Below are 20,816 nucleotides of genomic sequence, written 5' to 3'. Positions count from 1 at the left end.
TTCAAAAGCCTGATTTTTCCGGTTAATAAAATTTTAACGTCAAATGAAATACATTTAGTTAAAATGCAACACAATGACGTTAAGGTAATAATAGCATTGTGACCCTTTGTGCGTGTAGTAGCTGACCTATTAATTTTCAGATGCGATATATTTTTTCAAAAAAAGTCTAGTCTAGTTAGTATCTACCGAGCAGATTATACTTATGTAAAGTAAATCATGATTTCAGCCACATGACGTCCACTGCTGAACATAAGCCTCTTCTAATGTTTCAATGTTTTCCATAATGACCGGTACGTAGCAGCATGTGTCTTACAAAAATAGGTAATACGAAATTGCGTAGTATAATAAACAAAGTAGTGACGTGCTAATGTCTATCTAGACTTATGGATAACTGGCGCCGCCCGCGACTTCATACGCGTGGATCCCGTTTTACCCCCTTAGGGGTGGATTTTCGTTAAATCCTTTCTTAGCGGATCCGTCCAGTGGTTTGGGCTGTGCGTTGATAGATCACTATGTCAGTCAGTCAGTCAGTCAGTCAGTCACCTTTGAGTTATATAATTTAGATGTGTTGTGATCATACCCATGATGGTAGGTGTTTAATAAAGTATGAAATTAAGGTATTAGGAAAATAAGATTAAGATAAAACTTTTAAGAAAATGTAAAAGAGTATAGTCAAGTAAGTAAAACACCAGAAGAAAAATTAATAGCTTTAGGACCTTTATAAATAAATCACTTTCATTTCGTAAATCTTTGACAAATCTAGACAGGATAAAAATTACAACGGACTCCGCTATAGGTGTCTCTATCTTTGATGGCATAAAGTTCAAATTATGCTAGAATATTTCAGTGTCATTCCACTAGGGTGACATCATACTTGGGCTTTTTTGGAGACATTTTATTTCCATTTTTTTAACTTTGCTGAACGCTTCGTTGACCCAGAGTGGTCAGAGAGTTGAATTCTGTCAACTCTAGTGTTTTGATAATATCACTTCATGCATTTTCCTAGTTTGGTAACGTTATTGCAGACTTGAATCAACATGATTGTCGGTAAAAATATGATTGTGTTTCAAAAATACACTTTTAAGCCGTTTATCGTGATTAAGTTAGTCTGACTCCTGAAGTGGTTTATAAAAATTAGGCAGTGACCACATCCATGATAGAAAAATATTGGAGGGTCGTTTGTAACTATGACTAAGTTTAAAAAAAAAACTGTTTATTGTAAATAAAGATAACCCACTATGACTTATAATTTTTCCTCCTTTTGTAAATTATAGAGGATGGTGCTCCTGCAGTGCAGACTAAATTATAACCTGATCACGATTAACATAATTCCCTGGATATTCCTGTAAGTTCCACTCGCTTGGTCACCCCACATTCGAAAGCCGGACGAGGGATTTTTTCAACTAATCAAAGTTGTAAGATCTACATTAATTTGGAGGGAGTGGGGATAAGAATCTCTTTGGGAATGTAATGGATGGAAAGCTAATTTGATTTGTATCACTTAGCGGCTGTATTTTTGTACGAAAACTTGTCAAAAATGGCAAAGAAATACTGAAAGATCCAGTGTTCCTTTGCCATATTCGAGCAGGTTAATTATTTAATTGTATTTGGAATTCTTGTCACTTACGGTAAGTAATACCTAGATAAGAAAAGCATAAATCTCGTTTTAACAAAATGCCGTCCTTTGTATAAAAAAAGCCCCATGGATTTCCACAATGACCGGTCCTGCGCTTCCCGCATGCAGGTGCTTCCCGTGACCTTCACCAGGTCGTCGTTCCACCGAGGCCTTTACACTAATTTAATTTACGTTACGTCCTTTACAGCGTAGGCGAAAGGCGTAGGTATCTATGTAATGAAACCTATATGTTGGTCAACCTTTCCTAAGAAACTGAGTTCTTCCCTTCCTGTTTATTAATTCACCACCCACACTAAAGTGTTTCAGATCCCGCATGTAACCAAAACACCTTCCCAAATTAAACTTTAACTACATCAAAGTTAAAACCAATCCTTTGTCACCGAAGCGTGCGCGTTAAGGACGTAGCACACTTATCAACCCGGAAAGGGAACCGTATCAACTCGAGACGGTCAGTATTCTTTTTAAGGAACTCCATACTGCAACGCCCACTTTATGCGCACCGTAATGTAAACGCCTCGTGGTTGACAGCGCGCGAAAGATGATGATAGCTCGCGAAAGGGATACGGTGTTGATCCCTTTCTAAGTTGATAAGTCTGCTATGACCTTTACTTAGAAACGTACAATTAACATGCTTTTGTTGAATAAATAATGCTCATGTAAACACGTTTGCGGTCGCGGACAGACGCGGTCTCTGCGGTCAGAGCATGTTGGAATGTATTTACGTTAATTTACGTCATAATTTTCCATCCATTTTACTTGCAAACCTTTGAACACTTATTTTTCATGAATACAAATAGTAATATTACAATGGCTGTATAATGGTATTTGAGTTACTGAATAAGGGTAAAAAGCTTTATTAAATCCGTTGAAAAAAATATTATCTTATTTTAGATTTTTATTCAAAACAGAGTATTCTTAATCATTACCTTTTTATTTAATTCCGTAACAGTTACTTGCTATTATAATATTTTAGTACTTAGCTGTGCCTTAAAATCTGTAATTCCCAAGTCCCCTTTACCAAACATCTGTCACTTAGTAGGTTTAATTTAAGGGACAGGGTAGTACTAATTCTGTAATTTATCATGAGTCTAATTGGTCGAGTAAATCATTAGGGATGATGCGGGGCAAACAGGCCGTTTGCTGTGGTCACTGTGCACACAGGACTTGTGGTTATGGGCTCACTGGCTGTAGCCCGCGGCGTTGACCTTTCCTGAAAATTGAATTTGTGTAACAGAGAATCTAGGTTTGGTTGTCCCTAATACATAATAGACTTACATTTTCGTTTGCAGGATGATTCTTTACGAGAAGAAATGAGGAGATCCGTGAACGAACTAAAGTCGCTGACATAGTCCGACGGATTAGTAAGATGAAGTGGCAATGGGCAGGGCACATAGTAAGCGAAACTGACGGCCGATGAGGCAGCTAGGTTTTGGAGTGGAGGCCGCTTACCGGAAAACGCAGCGTGTGACGTCCACCCACAAGGTGGAAGTAAAACATTTTTGTTACCTAGTGATTAATCTCAGAACAAATCGTCAGTTTTGACACATTTCCCATACTGAAACTGTCAATGTGCCAGTTATACCAGGCCCCCTAGACAAAACGCACTTTTTGATCGAATCGAAAATCGAATCCGTCAAAACTCCATACAAAAAAGGGGCTTTTCGACCACTTTTCGACTGGTTTGCGATTATAATTTGCACTTTGTCTAGACCCACAGGAGTTATTCTCGGATAAAGTTTGGTCGAATCGGGCCTTAGTCGGTTTATTTCTCCTCGACTCTGTTAATTTATTCCCTGTATCGTTGGAGAAGTACATAAGTACTTTGAATACGTCTCTGTTGTGCTTAAATAAGCAGCTTAAGGGAACTGCTTTAATTTCAAAGGAATAAGATAATAATATTATTATTATGTTAGACTGCAATTCGCTTAATATTATTGAATTGTAATGAAGACTACTTGTTGGAAAACTTGGTATTGTGCTGTAATGGTGGGTTAATTGATAACTTTACTAGGAAGCTTTCTGTGTCTTTTTAATGATCTCAAAGATTTATTTGTGTATCTTAAACCCGTATTTCAGCGTTCTTACAGTCAGAGTGATGTCGACTATTTTATTAATTTCACTGTATGTTAGAGTCCGGCAAGCGAAAGGTTGTGGATTCAAGTCCCACTAGAGACAGATTGTTAAAATTAGTTTTTAACATTTTGAATGAGGTTGGTTGGAACCGTAACACCTTTCCTTCAATAGCTTGTATTACCAATACGAATATCCCAAGAGCATTTATTCTGAGAGCAAGTTTCAAAAAGCAATTTGGTCCTCCAACCGACCACATTTCAACTGCACGACCGCGCAAAGAGAATTTCTTCGCCCACAAGATGGTTTCAAACGGACAAACAGAGTGATGGGGTTAGGCTCTCAGCATACGTTGCAACTGTATCATGGGACATATTGAAGATTCGAGAAACGCTAGTTTGAACTTCAATATCCGACGACCGGCTGGACTATAAATTGTAGTTTAACTTATAGTCGTTGCAATTCACGAAGGCAAGTGAGCTTTACATGTGTGGTGGCTTCGTTACTGTTCGTTTTTCAAAAGTGTTGATAGACATTACTTCCACTTTTCGTGTCGACAACAAACCTACTCAGTGTCAGCCCAAAACTCCGCCACAAGAGTGGCGTTGTCAGTAGCACTCATCAAATCCTCCTGAGTGCAGTTGCTTGGGCACTCAGGGCACGACATCAGGTACTTCAACAAAACCGCACCTGCACTCCATGTTTAAGCCGTCCAAGAATCCCCACCTGACCAGATTGTCCTTACTACGGCCAACCTGCGTCCGAAGTCTATTTAAAGACTTCCAGGCAAGCCAGGGGAGCTCATGTCCAGGTGGAGGACTCTCAGACATAGGGGCAAAAGGGCAGGGGAGATCAGCTCTCTCGCGCCATAACCTGCATCTCTCTTTTGACCGATCGTCATGAAGAAGAGGGGACACACTTTTTACAAAATTACTTCGGCTTTTTAGCCTTGAGCCTTTTAGATCGTTTAATTGTGCATGTACACTTACACACACAAGTAAAGCTCACTCGCCTTCGTGTGTTGCAAGAACTATACCTAAAGGGGTTAACGGAATTGTCGAATTCGTTGGCAATAAATTGGATAGTAGGACTAGCTCCCTACTAAGCTAAAAAAATCTTTGAATAACTTTTAAAAAAAATAAAACCGACTTCAAATGCGTGAACACAAAAAAAAACTAAAAATTAAAAATATTGCGTATAAAAAAGTTCATCCCCAATTTTCCACCCTTGGGGGTGAAATATTTTCTTCAAATTCGCATGAAACCACCCTTTTGATAATACCTATTCAACAAAAAAATAATCGTTCAAATTGATTTATAATCGGCGGAGATATTGCGTATAAAAAAGTTCATCCCCAATTTTCAACCCTTGGGGGTTGTTTTTTCTATTATTAAATTTAAATGGGACCACCCTTGAGGTATTACCTATACGCCGAAAAAAGATTTGTTCAAATCGGTTCATAATTGGCGGAGTTATCGCGTAACAAACATAGAAAAAAAAAAACATACGGGTCGAATTGAGAAGAATCCTCCTTTTTTGAAGTCGGTTGAAAATAGTAGTGAAGGCGACTATAACGAGTGCGTGCGATCAACTTATCGAACAACAAAAAATGAAACTAAATATTGAATATGCAAACAGAAGTTCGGTAAAATGTGGTAGATTAGGTACTTACACTTCAAGTAAGCTAATTTGGTGTTTGTAGTTGCTGCAATGATTGCTTGATAATTCCAACTCTATCAATATTAGTAGGTACTTAGGGCATCATTAAATAACATTATTCTCTCGTTTTAATTAGAGGCTCATTCGTCAATTGTTTTCTTCCAGCCTATCTACTGTCTAGGAAATTAGCTACTTCGTATGCGGCGGCCCTAAATGCACCAGAATTAAAGTCCAGAACACAAAATGGCTTTTATCCGGGCTGCGGTTAGGGTTAAGGCAAAATAGCTGGTTCAGCCGGCCTGTACGACCCGTCCATGCAAATGTTGCAGGTTAACCTACCGAAATGACGAATTCCCGCAATGTATTTTGAACTCTATATCTATGTAGTAAGGTTCAATATCGATAGGTAAAATTTTAATTCTTGACGTTTTGTGGTAGGTGTCTGTATGCTCATCATGCTAAACTGAGCATCTTAAACGACGTGATTTTGCAACGAAAATAAGTAGTAGTCGGATGTGCTGTTGACGGTACAATTTAGGTAGGTACTAATTATTTTTATTATTAAATTCTATAGAAGATAATGCTTTACGCAATTTAGAAACTCCACTATGATTTAAAACATGACAAAAAATATTCAGCGACTACAAAAATCATAACAATGGTAATTTAGAGCCATATAATATTTCCTGTTGGTTCATCATCATCATCATTATTTCAGCCACTGGACGTCCGCTGAACATAGGCCTCCCCCAATGCTTTCCACAGCCTCTTGCATCCAGCATTTTCCCTACCGTCATAAGAATAAGAATAATAATATACAGATGTGGTTTTGTAAACAACGTCCGGCTCGGTCGTTTCGTCTTTCAACATAATTATTATGAATTTATGACAAATCGACATAAATTGTACGAGTAATCAAATGTCATCCCCATTGACTTACTGCCACTCAATGCTCGGATACGATTACATCCTGGAAATTTTCCCAGAATACAAGCGTAGATCCCGTATTGACATAAAGATGAGCGTTCTCTGGAAATATTGGTATTCCTGGAAAGGTACACCCTGTATGTCTTTAAATAGGTCATGACCAGGTTACCCAAATCCGTCTGAATAATAGAGCAATGCGTAAATAACTTGCATTTTGTGGGACTATTTTTTGTTTAAAATTAATAACCGGGGACTTAATTAACGAACGACCTTTTGCGTAGGTGTTTAATATGGTTTCATTTGACTTTTTTTCTACCTTTAGAGAATATTTTACAGTACTTGTCGTCTTACGTTTCAGAAAATTAGGTTAATATGAGGCAGATGACAAAATTTCCACATAGGATTTTAAGTAAGTACCTAAGTATCAACCACTTCTTTAGTAAAGGCACGGTGTAGGTTAGGGAATTCAAATACCTTTGATCTTAGGCGATATACAGGATGCACAGAATAAAATATTTGTTTAGATGACTTTTAGACACCTACAACAAAATGACCTCAAAACTCTGACAACAGAATGACAAAGTACACTTGTGTCAAGGGACCTGTCATTTGTCATCCATCAGTCTCAAGTTGACGACTTTTTGCTAAAGTAAAGTGTGGTAAAACAAGGCTGATTCGCTGATATGGCGCGCCTGGTTTTGGCGAGAAAAATGACAAATTGACATTGGATTCAAGTTTTGGCGATTAACTTAAGCGGCCTGTTTAAAAGTAGAAGTTTTTTTTATGTAACAGGAGGCAAACGAACAGACGGATCACCTGATGATTAGTGATTGGTTGACTTCATTTTAATGACAAAGCTAGACCCAATATTTTTTTAAGTAGATATTGAATACCTGGATGCGGGGAGCGCAGGACCGTGCATTGTGGAAACCTTGGAGGAGGCCATTGTCCAGTAGTGGACGTTATTTGGCTGAAACGAACGAACGAACTGAATACCTAATTGTACAGTAATTATATTTCGGCTTCGTTCCATTATGTAAATATTAATTAAGACTCCTGAAAGACTAATTAACCGAACGTACATTACTTAGTTACCGAAGTAAAAAAGAGGCGTACACTCAAAGGACCCCATCAATACTAACTCTAAATCCCCTTTAAACCCTCCAAAGACCGGTTCAAGACAAATCTTGCAAAAAAATATGTCGTGTAGAGCTTACCAGGGTTCTCTAAATAAACCTCGGGATTTCATTTACTGACGGCTTCTATTTATAAAGATTATAGCGGTACTAAAGATGTATTGGAATTTGGTGAAGTTTCTGCAGCTTGAATTAGTGATGTTGATGTGCAGTCGATATATCGATAAACAGTTCGATGGGCTTAAGAGAAAGTGTGGCTAACTAGTATTGACATTGAATTGACTCTGCCCCTAGTGATGTAGGTGCATAAACTTATCTCTCTATCAAAAAGTGAAATGATGGTCTAAATAATAAAAGTATAGGCTTTATTTTAATCGATTTTCATCATATTAATTTTAATTTACGAAGGCTTAAACTGTCTGTACTATCATACTTTTTTTAACCACAAGTCCCAAAGTGCTGTGTATAAATAACTAAGCTCATTTTGGTGCACAGGTTTATTTTACACAGGATTATTCTTTTCATATTAAAATCTTAACGTGTTTCACCTACTAAAAAGTCATCTACTTTACAGACCTTTTAGTTTTGAATCATCATCATCATCAACAGCCCTTTTCAGTCCACTGCTGGACTATGAGTCTCCTCCGCTATAGTGGAGGGTTTTGCCATAATCCCCACGCTTGGTCGGCGGATTGGAGATCGCAGTTTAAAAGACTGATGTTTTTCAGAGAGCGCTGCTGCCCGTTCTCTGTTTGATTATGAGTTTTAAATATAAAAAGTTTTAAATGAGTCACTCTTACACATTAATAAAGCGATAATTAGGGTTATCGATAACAATATAAAAGTATCGATACATTAGCAACACTAGTCGAAATTAAATTAAAGCAACTTGGAAACACTTTGAGGATGATAACTGAATAACTCCGAGTATTGGAGAACGATGTTTTTATTTGTCTGATGAAGTTAGTTTTTGCTTACTTTGTGTTAAAAGACAAGTTGCTTCATATTTATTAATGTTATTTCAGATTATTGTGTTTTTACGATATTATAATTATGCAAATGTAAGACTAAGCTGGCTAAATTACTTGATTTTAGCACTAGGTGCCTATAATAGAGAACTGGAAATATGTAATTAACATAAAAGTTACCTAATTGTGTTGGTGAACGTTATGGCTGTGGTTTTAGGGTTTGGCTTGTAAGGGATATTTTGACAGCTTATAAATGTTTGTCAATTGATTAGAAGTGTCAATTAATTACTCAATATTACACGTAGTTGGTAAGTAATTAATTATTACGTGTACGTGGGTTTTAGGTACAAAAATATCATCGGATATTAAGAAACGCTATGAAAATCAATGAGTAGGTAGGTACGTATTATTTTTATCAGAAAGCGCTGTACTTCAGGACTTATAAAATAAAGTACATTTTGCATTGGCCATATAATTTTATACATCAATTCAAACTTAGTATCGCCAAATTACCGGTCCAAACTTGGAAAGACCTGGGCTCCGCCATTTTTGATATTGATGTTACTGGTTTCGTTATCTTCAAGCTATTTTGTAAGGTCGTTATATGGAATTGCTCAAGAACTTCTTCTACATACAGCGAAGACATTTCAGCGAAAAGTTTCAGGACGATGGTATTAAAAATTTGTGTACTGTGCCTGAAGACAAAGTAAAAATTGTTATACGATGCCTTATTATCGTAAATTACTATGTGATGTTTTCTACGCAACTTAGGGCGTCGTAAAATAACAATTTCTACATAGATGGGACTTTTTATTTTGCTTTGGTTGCGGGCAGGGCAGGACCGGTCGTTATGGAAATCCTTGGGGGAGACCTTTGTCCAGCAGTGGACGTCATTTGGCTGAAACGAACGAACTATTTCTTTATTATATTCTAGCCCCCTTACTAAATATAAGTTAAACGCTTTTTGAACAGTGTCTCGACATTTCCATACTAAACGTCATTTTAAAGCACTGTTCAACGAATATTTTTTACTAGCGGCCGCCCGCGACTTCGTACGCGTGGATCCTGTTTTACCCCTTCATCTATCTTACGCGGTTTAGATTTTTTCATACAAATGTTTTTTCCCGCTAACTCCCGTTCCCGTTGGAATTTCGCAATATCCTGTTTAACTAAGCTTTAAGTTTACTAAGGGACCTGCATGCCAAATTTCAAGCTTCTAACTTAAGCGGTTTAGATTTTTCATACAAAAGGATTTTCCCGGTAATTCCTGTTCCTGTGGGAATTTCGGGAATTCCTTTCTTAGTGCACCTCTACGGTACCTAAGCTACGTCCCTTATAAATTTGAAGTACCTACGTTTAGCCGTTTAGGCTGTGCGTGGGTATGTCAGTGAGTCAGTCATACAAAAGGAATTTCCCGCTAATTCCAGTTCCCGTAGGAATTTTGCAATATCCTGTTATAACTAAGCTTTAAGTTTACTAAGGTACCTGCTTGCCAAATTTCAAGCGTCTAACTTAAGCGGTTTAGATTTTTCATACAAAAGGATTTTCCCGCTAATGCCCGTTCCCGTGGGAATTCCTAAGTATTCTATAACCTGCCCAGAAGTATGAAGAATAATTGTACCAAGTTTCGTTAAAATCCGTCGAGTAGTTTTTGTTTCTATAAGGAACATACAGACAGACAGACAGACAGACAGACAAAATTTTTACTGATTTCATTTTTGGCATCAGTATCGATCACTAATCACCCCCTGATAGTTGAAAATATATTTCATGTACAGAATTGACCTCTCTACAGATTTATTATAAGTATAGATAAGGGGGATGGATACCTGTAGTTTATTAATATTCGCGAGTAGAGCCTGGATGCGGGCAGCGCAGGACCGTGCATTGTGGAAAACCTTATAGGAGGCCTTTGTCCAGCAGTGGACGTCATTTGGCTGAAACGAACGAACGAACGAACGAATTAATATTCGTTGAATTTTGGGACACGATGTAGGAATATTTGGAAAATATGTTTGAAAAAATCGCTCGCTTCTGTCAAGATATGGATAACTGTCTTTACAATCATCAAGTTTTTCAACAAACATCCTTAATATTAAAGGAAGAAAGTATCTACTTCTCTTCCAAGAGAGTTAATTTTAGTAGTCTTTAAGAGCTTTTAAACTCCCTTGCGGCCATCGTTTTCAATAAATAAAACTAAGTTATTCTTCATTTATTTTTATTAAAAGGGGTAAGTGTTTTTCTTTCAATGTGTAAGCTTAAGTAACAAATCTATTAATAAAATAACCAAAAAACTGTTTCATTCTTGGCAGCAGACCCTTGCTAGATGGACTGACGACCTAAAACTCGACTCTAGATGTAAAAAGCAGGGGATTGTACTGTATGGTGGTCTTTGGAACGTTTAACTGACTTGTATAAAACATTCGCATGCAAATAAATAATTTTCATTTTCAATTTTCATTTTTCAAGCAGGGTGAACTTTTCTAACATCAAAGGTGTATTTTATTATGTCAAAAAAAGTGCCTTTGATTTTCAATAATCAGGATTATAACGCCAAATTCCAGAAAGTATAAGGTTAATAAATATAATATTTTATCGGTAGCTTTCCACATTGTATTCCCCGAACAATTTAAATAATTTCACCGAAGAATGAAATTTTATCCAACTCGTTTTGAAGAATTTGTTATTCCTCTAACCAATTTTGGTTTTCTATGAAGTATGTCAAAACAATGAAGATTAAACGAATATCAGTGAAACAGTTTTATTTTTGACTAGTAGCCCACCCCGGCTTCGCACGAGTAGATACTTTTATGCCTTTGTTTATTAGAAAAAAAAACTGGGTTTTAGTGGTGAAAGAATTTTTCAAATCGATCCAGTGATTTCGGAGCTTATTCAATACAGACATACAAAAATACAAAATCCTTCCCTCTATTTGCAATATTAGTATACATTTAGGTATATCGAAGTAAGTTATCAGGGAAGCGAACGGTTAACGCAAAGTTATTTGCAACCAAAGTTTCTTCTTTTGTTTCACTTGGAAACTTTGGCTCTCTTTTTCATATGAAAGTAAAAGATTTATTTTCCAACCAGTGCAGTGGTAACGATAGAGGTAGCAAATACTTTGTGAGATTTTAAGGGCTATTTATATTCTGTACATATTTATATCTGTCGGCCGTTTGGTGTACTTAGTGGTTCGAAACGGACTAGTACTATTCCGGAGTTAGCAGGTTCGAATCCCGCACAGTACAAACATTTGTGTGCATGAACATATTTGTTTGTATTGGACTGAGTGTTTTCTATGGTATAATAAGTACCTATGTATTTACAAAAAAAAAGTATTTAAGTATGTTTATATCCGTTGTCTAGTACCCATAGTACAAGCTTTGCTTAGTTTGGGACTAGAAGCGCAGTGTAAATGTCCAATGATATTTATTTATTTATTTATATTAGGTATTTATTTTTCAGACATTCTGCTTCATTTATACGACTGTTATTACGGATAATAGCACGTCAAGGTATCTTTCGACGTACCCAATCATAATAGAGGCAATATTGCAATAAATTATTTATTTATTTATGAATATGATATAGTCTGATGTGCTAACTCACATAAGTAATTGGGAATAACGTAACGAAGTGTTTTTACAGTCTCATATAAAATCAACCTGAAAACACACTACATAAACTTACTAGATTTTCGGAACAAACATTTTAGTGCTTTCATAAATTGCTTGGTGAATATTTACCAGACCATTTAGTCTCCATTGCTGGACGACTCTCTCTCTAAATTATGAGAAGAAAATGGAGGCAGAAAAAACTATTATCGTGACTCAAATACTGTCCCAGTTCGATCACTATAAAAGAGTTAATAGCTTCTGTATAATATACATTTTCACTTCAGCACTCTTGCTTGATTTCCGAGCATAATCCTCCAGCAAAAATATTTAGCGCAAGCCAAATTGTTTCTTATTAAAACGTGATAAGTCACGAATGGCCTCGCTAAGTCTTAAGTCTTTATTTACTCAAGCAGAAATTATGTTTAAGCTTCGTCTAATGGTGCAGTTACACTCTTGATCGAATCAGATAGTGTAAACAGCAGTTCAGTTCGTTTCGCCGTGCGTAGCCCATACTTCTGTGCGCGTGTTCGATCAAGTTCGCGCATAGTGTAACTGCGCCTTAAGAACTGAAGAGTTAATCCCAGTCTGTACAATGGCTTTGTTCGGTTATTCAAAGCTAGAAAGAAATAAATGCTATGTTGCAGTATTCTATTTTATCTACTGCATTCAAGTATGCAGTATTGGAGTATAAATGGTATTAGTGAAGGGTGCAACTTTATCGATAAAAAGATTTCTAAGACGTTTTATCAAGTTATTAAAATATTACAAAATAACAGAATTGTATAAGGGTATGAAAAAGATTGCGCTGCTCTAGGGCCATCATTTACCTGTGATACTTATAGTTACAATATAACTACGAGTAAATAATGGAGATTGTTAATAGTAGGTATAATACCTACCTTATTGCTAGTACCACTTGTAGCAATTTATAGTTAGTTGAACTCTAAGGCTGGGTTGCACCATCTTACTTTAACTTTGAAAAACGTCAAAAATCTGTCAAACTCCATACAAAAACACCGGTTATCATCAAAGTTACGGTCAAAGTTAGGTGGTGCAACTCAGCCTTAATCTACTAATACTATTGTACCTAATTGGTACCTACCTACCTTCACATTAATTCATACATTGAATAAAAACTAGAAACTATTCCAGAAGTTGTAACAGCATTGGAATATTTAAAAATATGTAACACGAGCACAAAATAGCAACCCTTTGGGCGTTCTTCCCTAACGTTAGCAAACGCCTACTCTCTATAAATCAAGTTCAAACTGGCACATGGGTGGGTAGTATAAATCGATATTTTGATATATCTTAGCTGTTGCCCATCACCTATAGAATAGAGCGTGCAATGTGCGGCACACAGGCATTTCTTAATCAACCTATCGAACGGGATGTAGGCGTAGGATGAGTTCCCTTTCTCATACTATTGAAACTACACATAGCTATAAAATCAAATTAAATTATTTATGATCTACCTCCTTCTAGGTGGACGTCTCACGCTGCATTTTCCGGTACGCGGCCTCCACTCCAGAACCTTGCTGCTTCATCGGCCATCAGTTTTGCCAGCCCTGCCCATTGCTGGGCTAAGCCTTATGAATATTCATTATCATCATCATCATTTTAGTCACAGGACATCTACTTCTGAACATTGGTTTCCCAGTAATTTCCAGATTGGCCAGTTGGTATTAGCGGCCTGCATCCAGCTTCTTTCAGCAACCTTCATGAGGCCATTTTTTCCATCTTTTAGGTGGACAAGCTGCCGATAAATTAGTTATGCAATGTATAGTATAATGTTACTCGTGAGTGACGTCACAATTGAGCTTTCGTTTTTGTCGCTTCAACAATCTACCTACATCTTTTGGAAAAGTACAAAAATGAAATTTTTAATAGTTTTATGCTGAGTATACAAGATTGTTTTATTAAACATAGAAGCCCTCAACCTCATGTAAATGAATAAAATAAAATTTTCCAATACTTGTTTAAAGAATTTAGTATAACAAATAAGTAAGAAATTGTGCGTGATAACACAACAGAATCAGTTCGGTTATTGTTTCAGGCGCGCAACAGTCGCTCCATCGGATACCGCCTGAGCCGAACGCGTCAAAGGCATTTTACTGACGTGGAATACAGACGAAGGGCTTAGATTAGAACGCATATTTATGGACATCATTTCTATGAAATTTGGTAGGTCTCGATTTTTTTCTTTCGGAAAATGCTTTGCCTTTTTTGTATCGGGAATTACCCACTACCTGATGGGGACGGCCCGTGCGTTATGTGGGACTCTCCTCGCCAGAAGGATATCCACTAAACACGACTTTCATCCGCGGATTGTCAGGCTTTTCCCTGTTGTGAGTATATTCTGTGGGAAATTGACAATAGTTATGGCGAACAAGAGTCGTCCACCTGGAGGAGTAGGCTAAATCCCCCATTCTAAAATTAGATGGGGTCGTTCTACTAAGACCTTAAAAACACATAAATTTGACACAGTAAAATCAGACTACCTACATAATTATATTTGAATAATACAGCTCGCCTTTCCCTACGTCTGTATTCCCGTACCCTAGAATTCAGATTGAAAGGGTTACTTCAGAGTTCGGGCGGAACGATAGTGTCTGTAAGCGATTCTGCGATCCATTGTTGCTTGATAAACCGGCCTATAGTATGGCAGTCGAGATAATTGGAAGAAACGCTGATATGCCACGCGAAATTCCACCTTCAGGCTTGGGGATAGAGGCAGGAGTGAGACAAAGGATCGGAAAATGCAACGGAGAATTGGTTTTTGAGCTTGTTAATCATCAGTCAGTCTGTCGAATACCAGTTTTCTATTTCCTTTTGTGAGGATGGATGGATCGATTTTTGTTACTTTTTCATGAATGACCGACCCTGACTCATTCATGGATTACAAAAGATTAATGCAATCTCCACTATAGGTCTAAAGCCTGGTCCGTGAGCACGTAGAATTTTGTCCAATGACCCCAAGCTACCCATCTTTATCGCTCGCGCGTATCTAATTATATTGCTGTCGCGACTGTGCGACAAAATTCTACGTGTTCACGGACCAGGCTTTAGACCTAAGTCGCTAGCGACTTCATAATATGCTTCAGATTTGTTTGTTCACGTCACAATATTATGTTATGTCACCTTTCCCGTGCCGCTCCCATGACATTAACCGAGTTAATAGCTAGACCGAAGATTTGATTACTTGTTTGTATCCGACTCCGAAACTACTGAACCGATTTCAAAAATTCTTTCATCATTCGAATCCTACATTATATTTTCTAAAGAATAGGTATAGGCGGGGCAGCGAACTAGTATTACAGTATAAGGAATAAAAATGACTGCTATTCCAGCATCGTGTGAAAAAATATCACACCAACTTAAACATAGCGGATGTCACTGTAACGAGTCAGAAGTTTGATAAATGAAAGCTACACGCCTCGCAAGTTATATTAGAAAACTTGGAGGCCTAGCCTAAACATGTCTGGGAGTCCCCCTGTCCATGTTTACTATGTAAGAGCTAGATTTTCTAGGAAAAGGATACAACTATAAACATGGTTAAAAAAGAAATATTTTTAGGTCATTTACTTAGGATAACAGTGAAAATAAACAGGGTAGAATTTTGTAGTTTCACCTGAAGGGAAACTACTATAATACTGTAGACAGAAAATTTTACTCAAAGAAAATATTCCTTTATTTTTAAAAAGAAAGAGAACTACATTCAAAGATTCGAAAATATTCAGGTGGCATTAAATTCCATCCTGTATAGCTGACCCTGCGAACTTTGTACCGCCAATAAAAAGTTGTCTTAACTTATCTATACTTAAAATATGTTCAATAGAGATAGTGTAGGATTGTAATGGCAAAAGAAGTCTTCGGTCTAATAGTCTTGAGGCCTACAAACAAAAGAAGTAACAATCAAATATTTCCTCCTTATAATTTTAGTGTACTCACGAGTACCTACATTATTTTATAAAATGTTACAGAATCACGTTCTTACGAGTATTATAATATGTATTGAGTGGTATTGTTTCTTTTTAACAAGGCACCAAAGATAAATAAAATAATATTCGTCTTACTTACTTTTAAGCATAAATGTTCTTATGATTTTTGTATTGAACCTACCAGACTAATTGGTTATTATAGTGAATTCATGAGACTTTTATTTAAATAAAAAGTGTTGGAAACATTATTTTCAAATACAGTGCCGTTTATCCACATTAAAATAGAGTTACAGAAAAAGTTCCACGTTGAATGCTCATTATTGTTTTAACACGTTACTGTTAAAGGATAAACCTACACGGTTTCCCTTTTATACTGAAAAGCCGTGTAAATTATTTAACGTACGAGCAACGTAAGACGAAAAGGAATGTTTTGGAAACGTAATCTTATCGCCTCCAGGGAAGGATAACGACTGAGTTCTATGAAGCTTAAAGGACGTCGCACATTCGTCAACTTGGAAAGGAATCGTTACCGTACCAACTCGAGGCGGTCAGTACCTATTCTTTGTATGAAACTCTGCAACGCACACTTATCCGCGCCGTAACGTAAACGCCTTGCCTCGCGATTGACAGTGCGCAAAAGGCGATGACAGCTTGCAAAAGGCGATGGCAGTATATAATAGTAGTCTTTGGGCGATGGTTATGTTAGATACGATGTTGATCCCTTTCCGAGTTGATAGCCTATGTTGTCACAATAAAAATAGTTTAGTTGTTCCTTTTATTGAATTGTATTCTGTGGTTGTGCCTTTAAATAAATAAATACATTTGAGTAAGTAATAATGAAAAAATAACGACAAAAGGAGCTTTAGCTACTAAAAGTCATAAAGGTCATTTATTTTCCGCAATAAGGCTTTTATAACCCTCCTTCTGGCAGTCGGGTAAAAAGTGCTTTTACAATAGCTTTTATACATATTCGTCAAACATATGCCTAATCTATTCATAAAAAATTGCTCCTACCGGGATTTGAATCCATGACCCTTGTATACTATCTAGGTCGCTAATCTAAATCTTCGCGAGGCCATTAGGTTTATTATCAGAATGTTTTCCCGAAACTGTAATTAAGATTTAATTTGTCTGATGGGACGTTAAGCGCTCAATTAGCCCGAGAAATGTATCTTCATTTCTGATTTTTTCTTCGCAATGTTAATGGTCTTAGGGCGGATTGTAATTGAAGTAAGCAAAATAGATATTTTTATAACTATGAAGTATTAGAGCTAACTTTTACATTATATTGCCTCATTTTATATACAATTTATCAAGCACCAAAAGTGCCGCGCGCGTCCCTTTTTTCTAACGTTTTTTAGTGTGACATTGACATTACGTCACTATGACAGCAGCTCATTGGCTATAACGATACCGTTATTTTACGTTTTAGATTTTTCACAATTATTAACAGTAGTAAACATTTACAGTTAATGGAATTTTTAAGCAATTACTTGATATTTACTGAATAAAACTCACGCAGGCGAAGCCGCCGCGGGCAAAGACACGACAAAAATATAAATCGAGACGTACGAGTTTTCACATAATTGTACAATCGATTAATATTAAATGACTCTCGTCCTCGCGTAACCTAGTTACCCGAAATATGACACGTGATTCAACGTTAACAGAATTCCCTTGTTATGCAATTTAATAATTATTTTATCGCGTTTCAGCTCTATGCTTTTCCCTCAAAATGGCAATCCACAATGAAGAATGTTCACTAATTTTGTTTTTTAGCTTTCTGTATTCTCTGTTAAAAATAAAAAATACACGTGAAAGAATTATTTCGATACGTCAATTAGTTTCCAAGATATTGAATTTTAAAAGTGCGGGCGGCGGCCGGCCCGCCATTTAATGCGCGTGACGTCATATTACAGTGACTGGCTCATATTTGTATGGGTGGAATCTTGCAAGCTGAATTACGACCCACTTCCGGGCAACCGATTAAGCTGAAATTTCGCATACACATGCGATTTGGATGACCATGCAATATTATGATGACGTGGAGCTGATCTGATGATGGAGCTGGAAGGTGGCCATAGGAACTCTATAATAAAACGACTTAAATCCATCGAGTTTGGGCTCGTTAGTTTTGTATTGATGAGTACTTTAATTCTATATAGTAATCAGGGTCTGATGATGGAGCTGGAAGGTAATTCGCAATAAAACGACACAATCGCATCAAGTTTGGGTTTGGTTCAATTTTAATTTCTGTCATGGGTCTGGGTGTTAATATGTATAATGAGTATGTATTTACAAAAAAAAATGTATTTAAGTATGTTTATATCCGTTTTCTAGTGAGCGGCCACTGTGAATGTACGTCACGCGGGGTCACGTGACCGTCGGCGGGTCTCGATATTTAAGCGAACTTTGAATGCCTATAAAATCATAACTACTTGGTATTTTTGAATGAAATAAAAACAAATGTATTTGTATATGTAAAAGCTTAACTGTAACATAGGTTTCAAGTGATTTTGCATACCTAGTAACATTCTCAATTCTCCAGTTACGAAACGAATCCGAGTGGAAAATAAATAGCGACGATGGAGAAAACTTGCTACGATTAGAGCTTAACCACTAGTGCAGTAAAAGAATAGACTCATATTAAAATTACAATGTTTTCAGGAAATACAAAAGAATAGACTAATATTAAAATTACAATATTTTCAGGGCACTCAACATCATCATTGAAAGATTTGATTGGTTGTTTCTATTGAATATGCTCCGAAACTACTGGCCAGATTTGAGACATTCTTCACCATTAGAATCTTAGATTATTTCTGATGAACATAGACATATTTTAGGCGGTACGAAATTCGCCGGTTGAGCTAGTATTTAGCCTAGGCGCAGACCATCAACTTTTAGTCAGCCGATAGTTGGTGTAAAATTGATGTAATGTGTGCACTGTAATGTCCATACTGATTAACTGCCCGACCCTACTATCGGACAACGAAAAATCGGTGGTCTGCGTCTAGGCTTATAATTTTTATTTTTCGAACTACGTAACTATAAGTGAAACTAATCGTACAAAAGCATCGACTAGCAAACAGTTTCAAGCGGAAAGCGCTCGCCGAGCGGAAAATCCCCCGGAAGATTGCGAGCGGTCCTACGACGTGAAATAATGCAGCTAGCATAGCTAAACAATACCTATACGTTACTGTAAAAGCCCGTATAGTAATAAGTATTAACAGGCCTGTTCATTTCCGCGAGTTTACATCGAAAACAAAACACGCACGATGGCCCACCTACAGGATACTATTCGACAAGGCCTCACATACGAGCGAACATTGACTCACGCACGCGTATTCTTGTGTATGATAGAAGAAAATAAAGAAAATGGTGTACTAAATACTGTGCAGTATTTAACTGCCTAAATAATAATAAAAACACAGAATGTACTTTTTTAAGTTGCCTCAAGACACTGAGAGGTAAATAAGTAGTTAATATAATTCATGATAATTCATGCTAAATCATGTATTTCCTCCGCCATTTTCCGCAGTTTGGCACCTCACGTCACATCATTTTATCGAAGTCAGCCCTATAGCTTCGGCGCAGTGCCGATCACTGACGTTTGTCAACAAAATGGTGCTTGACTCTTAAGACAGGCTAAATTACAACATATTGTTAATGACATTGAGCATACATTTTTTTAAATACCTTCGCGAAGTAAAACTTCTGTACGTAGTACTTATTATTATTCTGTGGTATTAATTACTAGCTATGGCCGTTTTAAATTTTGTCTGTCACAAAAAAACTTTAGCGCGCGTGTTTCAAAATATTGTAGAGCGCAGTAGCGCAGGTATTGACTGCAACATGTTAGTACTTGTATCATTAGTAGAGTCTTATTGTAAAAGGATAGCAATGATTTCCATTTCCCACTATACAATGTGTCTTGATAAAGTGCACATATAAAAAATAGGTGAAACTAGACCTATTTTTATCGACGGAAAAAGTGTCAAAAAATATCTGAGATTTTTTAATTTTTTTATAGATTTTTTTTTCTTTCAATTACTTATTGTAAAGATCAAACCTCACACTGTATAGTATCTATTTAGCTAATATTTCAACAGGTACCTACAGCCGCGATGTAGCGACAAAGTTGACACAACTTTGTGCCGGTAATTTATGTGTCGCGCCTCCGAGAAGTTGGTTATTACGCCGAGTTATGTCTCGTACACAGTTTCAGAAGCAACGCCTATTTTGGTGTCGATCGACTCTTTAAAGCTTCAGCTAAACCAACGCGTGCAGATCGCGTCGGCGATGGCGATCACTGCGCGTGCATAGATAGGCCAATGACAGGAAAAATCTGTCAAAAGTGATATTAATGCGCAAGGGCATCAGTCAAAACCACTTTTGACCCTTTATACATTTCATTAACATTGTGTAATAATTTATTGTTCATCATCATCATAATTTCAGCCACAGGACGTCCACTGCTGAAAATAGGCTTCCCCCAATGACTTCCACATCGCACGGTTGGTAGCGGCCTGCATACAGCGCCTTCCTGCTACTTTTCTCAGGTCGGCGGTTCACGGACGACGAAGCCCGACGGATTAGCAAGCTGAAGTGGCAATGGGCAGGGCACATAGTACGCAGAACTGACGGCCGATGGGGCAGCAAGGTTCTGGAGTGGAGGCCACGTACCGGAAAACGCAGCGTGGGACGTCCACCCACAATGTATTATTATATCTCTATTATTTGCAGTAAAGCAACAGTTTTTCTAAAATTATTCGTGATCGGCAAAGTCAAAGTCATCAAAGTCAATGCTTTTATTCAGTAACTTAGGCCCTCTCTCCAGTAGGGTAATTCAAGTGCAATCT

This window comes from Ostrinia nubilalis, chromosome 24, assembly GCF_963855985.1.
Source record: "Ostrinia nubilalis chromosome 24, ilOstNubi1.1, whole genome shotgun sequence".
In the NCBI taxonomy this organism is placed as follows: domain Eukaryota; kingdom Metazoa; phylum Arthropoda; class Insecta; order Lepidoptera; family Crambidae; genus Ostrinia; species Ostrinia nubilalis.
This window is presented reverse-complemented; position numbering follows the sequence as displayed.